A 5,767-nucleotide genomic window follows, 5' to 3' on the forward strand; every position below is an offset into this window, starting at 1 on the left:
ATTTTTAGAGGGTCTTTCTGATCCATTTTTTTTACAAAACAAAAATCCATTAGAGCTCTCACTATCTTAATTTCAAAAATATAAATTTTATAGTGTTAGTATTTTATGTACTATTTTATTATTATTTTTTAATCAAAGGTGGTACCTAAATGTAAAATAGCGATGTTTACTAAAACTTTAATAAGTTTTTTTATTTTATGATTTTTCTTAAATTAATTTATATGTCATCAACCTACATTCAATTCTTATGAAGTTAAAAAAAATTGAAAAAAGTGAAATTTTGATCAAATTATGGTGTCTGTAGATGAAAGGTTTTAAAATTTACCTTTATAGCTAATTAAAAATTAATAATAATAAAATTATTCATCAAAAAATTTAGGAAAAATATTATCATCAATCTTTGGTGTGTTAGATAACTCTATTTAAAAGGGTTCATAAAAAAATATTTATTTGTGTCAAATTATGGTGTCCATACATGAGTGTGGTATGGTCCTGAAACAAAGATTTTGAAAAAGTGGTTTTTAAAGATCCATACCAGAAAAACAATCTATCATATGGGTATACAAATAAATTACATATTCAAAAAGAAGATCCTAGGCACTACAATTTTTATTTCTGAAGTTTTTTAATATTTAATATCTAAATGGCTCAAATTTCAGCATCAATTGACAAAATATTTTAAAAATAGGAAAAACACTTCCACTTTTTAGCCAAAAGTGAGACCCAACTTATTGCACTAACCCTATTATAAATTAATGTTTTGAAAAAAATTATTATCCCTTTCTTTAATGATGAACTTATATTAAATGTAAATTCTATATTGAATTATTTTTTTCTATAATTTATCATCCATGGTATTCCTATTACTTTCAAATAACTCATTAAATTGTTGGAATTCTTTAGAATAACTAAGAGGGAGCGAATTAGTTATCCAAAGTCCACATGTACAAATAAAAGTTTTCAATGCTTAGTAGAACCATATCCATAAAACCTTATCATTCATGCATCCATTAGATCATACAATACTTAAGCTTTGTAGGTTACTATCCTAGGTCAAAATAATTTTGCAAAAATGTAAACATAAAACAACATAAAACCATTCACACAATTTGAAAGAAAGATTTTATGTGTAAACCCAATTTGGGAAAAATAGTAATAACATGCTACTAATTCTCACTCTTCTGAAGTGATGCCCTATGAAAGGCCAACCTTGTTAAAGGTTACAATACACACTTTTAAATGTGACTTGGTTAAAGTATTTAAATCACCCTCTTAGGAGTGAGCCTTATTAGAGGACTATAGACCATTCCATTAGAATTTGACTTGGCTAAAGGATTTACAAATGACTCTTAAGCCAACCTTAATCCAAAGGATTTACCCTAGACTAATACAATGATTAGAAAGTAATAGTAAGGCTTGATCTAATAACATATTATAACTCACTTGCAAATTAAAAATCTTTGTTTCAGTCCTCCATTCTACTCAGCTTTCACACACTTCAACTTTGATAGCATGTTCACCCTTTAAGAATTCATACTCTTAAGCCTTCTTTCTTTGCATGCCAATGGCAATTTCTTATGTTTGGCCACTGAATGAAGCAATACCCTAGACTCTTTGTCTTCCTTAGGTTCTCACACATGACAAACTTTACTTCTAACCAACTATCTCTATAAATAGAAAATTTAGATATTTTTTCACTTACCATTTTAGGGTTAGGTAGTCTATACAATGAATCTATCCACTTTTCCATTTGGGTCCTCTAGAAACTTCTTCTACAATATTTTTTGAATTTTCCACAAAATAGTTTACCTTGAATTTTATGCCACCAACTCATCATAGTTATCATCCACACGCTTCACACAATTCAGGAAAAAAAAATAGTTATCTTAGATTCATCAAATCTTTGATGTAACATTGTTTATTGTCACTCGACAACTATAGTGTTTTATCATTCAACCAACACTAGTTCACTTGGAAAACACTAAAGTTTACTAATGCTCAACACCAACTATACTTTACTCAACATATACTGACAATCACTTGGCTTGCACTTTTTTTCACTTGGCTTCCACTAATTTATGCTTGGCTTGCACTAACTACCGTACTTACAACTTCTCTCCAATATTTCAAAGCAACATTCTTCTCCATGATCATGAGTGTCCTAACATAGTCCATTTTAGAAATATGTTCCTCCTTTTGACAATCCCATTTTGTGGAGGGGTCCTAGGCATAGAAGTTTGTCTTTTGATTCCTCTATCATCATAGAACATCTCAAACTCATTTGATCTAAATTCTCCACCTCTATTAGATCTTAGACACTTCAAGCTTTTTCATGTCTCCTTTTCAACTCTAGCTAAGTACCACTTAAACATTTGGAAAGCATTAGATTTTTGTTTTAAAAATATAATTATCATCATCCTAGAATAATCATCAACAAATAAGATAATGTACTTGCCATCTTTTTAGCTTTGCACATCAATTGGTCTACACAAATCATTATGAACAATCCCAATAATTTCTTTTGAGGTGTGAGCCTTATGCTTAAAACTAAATTTTATCATTTTGCTTAACTAACATTGTTTGCATATCATATTGTTAGGTTTCTTTAGTTTAGGTAAACCTCTGACTCTTTTCATGTTATTGATAGTGACTAAGTTATTAATGTTAACATAACATAACCTTTTGTGCCATAACCACACATCATCAAATTCTATATAAGATAAAATAGATTACCTCTAGTTTCCCATTTGTGTCATATATCTTTTCTATCTTGTTCTCAAACTTAACTTTACAACTTGAATTATTCATTTGTGACACACTCAACAAATTATAGTTAAGTCCTTCAACATAATAAACATTTTCATACATGATCTTTTCTATGAGTTTGATAGATCCTTTTCCTTACATTATTTCCATCATAATAATCAAGGGTAATGAAATTACTTTTATTTCTAGTCATCTGATGTGAACACTCACTATTGTAAGAATTTTTCTTAGGGCAAGATTCACCCAAAATCATAGAACTTGAACACAAGAACAATTGTAGACCAAAAAGGAGTATGATCAATATATCAAAGTATGTCATCATGCATTGCTCTGTATTGTATGTGAAAACACACTAGGAGTTCTTGTATATAAAGTCCTCTAAGGAAGCACCTATAATGCCTCTAGAAAGAACTAGGACATAAGATAAGCATGACAACTAAGCACACATCTTATCCATCATTCTAGATGATAAGATAAGAATGACAAGGTGTATCTCAAGTGGAGATGTTGTAGACACCATCTGCTTAATTAGTGTGCTAACTCCTATGTTGTCAACATGACAACTCACAAGAGTCCACATACTCCTAGGTGACTAAATACGTAAATATTAAAATAATGTATTAACCTAAGTAAACTTAAGTACGTGTAAATAGTAAATATGTATTTACACCAACACCCCCCCTTACATGCAACTTAGGGGAATGCCCTTAAGCTTATGAAAAATAGAATGAAATGCATGATGGGTCTCAGCTACTAGGCTATGTTAGGTATCCATTTACATAATGAAAATGCAATCTCTCATAAAGTGGAGAAAGAGGGAAAACCTCATGGGAAAAGCCCTCCCCCAAAAAGAGAGATGAAAAGGGATGCATGGATGGATGGAGTAATCAAGAACCCCCCATTATGATATACATCAAGTCTATACAAGTGAGAAATGGGAGAAGGACAAAACCCCTTAAGAGGAAAAGGCACCCCGCCACCCCCCCCGAATAAAGGAGAAGAAGAAGGAGACAAGGTAGTCCTCTGCCCTTAAATGTAAGGTGTCGACCAATGAGAAATGCTCCAATGTAGAAGATGATCCATGACCGTTAAATGATGTTCCTCCCATTTGGAAGAAACAATGGCAAGGGTACCTATGAGATGCTTCTGCTATGTGTGGAAAGAATCTCAATGATGAACTATGTCTCTGAAACTTGTTAAAGTGTCCCTATGTCAATGCCAATGATGACTCCTTCCAAAACTATTGAGAAGAAGTGCAGATTGAGCAAGGGGTGATGTAGAACCTATTTCAAGAAACCAACAGTCTTCTCAAATGACAAAGAGACCTCCTACATCTATTGTACATAAGGATCCACAGTCACATTAGCCTATAAAGACTGGTCATGTAGAGAATGGACATGAGGGTTAGAGTGAGCCCTTGAAACAACTGTAGAAGGATCATCCTCATCAAAGAGAAGTGGTATATCATCAAAGAGGTCTCCCAAATCTGTGATGTGTGACTCCATGAACAAACCTAAAATTTCAATGAAGAAGTCATCACTTGAGGTTGGAACTGGAAGACAAGGTATACCTAGTTGTATTGAAGTACATGAATCTATCACTACAACAATAAATGAAGAATTTACCTCAAAGAGATGATGAATATCATCGAGGATGTCTCCCACATCTTCAATGTGAGACTCCAAAAATAGTTGTGCAATGTCTAGAAGGAAGTCATCACATGAAGGTAAAGTAGGAAGACATGGAGATTCTTATTGCACTAAATCCAAAGCATCTATGTTGGAATAGAATTAGTAGGAGCAACAGGAGCATCTGGAGGTGTGATCTCATTTAGAGTTGAAGAAACCATAGCTAGAGTGACTAGATGTAGAATGTCCTCTAGAGATGGAGGAACACATAGATCTCCATGTGCTTCCCAAATAGACATCCAAATATCATGAGGAAAACTTTCTATTCTAGGAGGAGCAAAAGATTCCTTACTCCTACTATTATATAGAAAACAACGAAGGTGCACAAGATGTGTCCAATTAAAATGTGGTGGCAATGAATAGAGATAAGAAAGTAATTCTTGATGGTCTCTTAGATGATTAAGTATCAAAGCACTCCATTTGTGATAATTCATTGTTGTCAAGTATGGTCTAATACTAGACTGACATATCTAACAAGACTCCATGAGATCAATCAATGAACCTCCCAAAATGTAAAAGAAATCAAAGAACCTCTCCCTAATGTATGATTCGATGCTTTATAGCCACTTGCCAATTTAGGGCCTATTTTTGAAAGTAGTATTTCTATCTATATAACCTATAATATGATTGTAAATCTAGAAAGTAGACAAAAAAATATGCACTTTCAAAAAAAATATAACTTGATTATGTGTCTAGATGAGCCAATATAGAGCATTTGAAGTGGCAAAATTTGAGATCTGCAAGTTGCAGAAACATTTAGGAACAAAGATGTTAAACTTCCTACACCAATGTGTAGATCACGAAATCCTACCCCAAAACAAAAAAAATTGCTTGCAAAAAAGAGTATGTATGAGGAAGATGAAATGTCCCTTTTCTGATTTTGTATGATATTTCCAACCTCTAATCAGATTTTTAAGATCAAACAACTAATATCACAGAGATCCACCAAATTCACCAAGAAACCCCAAATCGGGTATGCCAGAAATTGTGCCAAAAGCTTCACAGCTTCACCTATTATTAATAAATCTGAAAGTGGACATTTTTACAGAAATTTCAGCAGCATAACAGCCTACAAAATGACATTTCCAGATCTGTATAACCTTTACACAACAGTTCTCAAATGTAGGACAAAAACTATGCTCATCGGGCTCCCGAAATTAACACAAAAATGCCCGGAAACACCACAAAAACACTAATAATCTATCTCAAAAGTTTAATAATGTCCTAATACATATATTCAGCTCTATTTTAACACTTTAAAGTCTGAAATACAACAGCAACCCAAACTGATATGAAATACTCAACTGAAAACA

This window comes from Cupressus sempervirens, chromosome 10, assembly GCF_028749045.1.
Source record: "Cupressus sempervirens isolate cs-2001-9-10 chromosome 10, ASM2874904v1, whole genome shotgun sequence".
In the NCBI taxonomy this organism is placed as follows: Eukaryota; Viridiplantae; Streptophyta; class Pinopsida; order Cupressales; family Cupressaceae; genus Cupressus; species Cupressus sempervirens.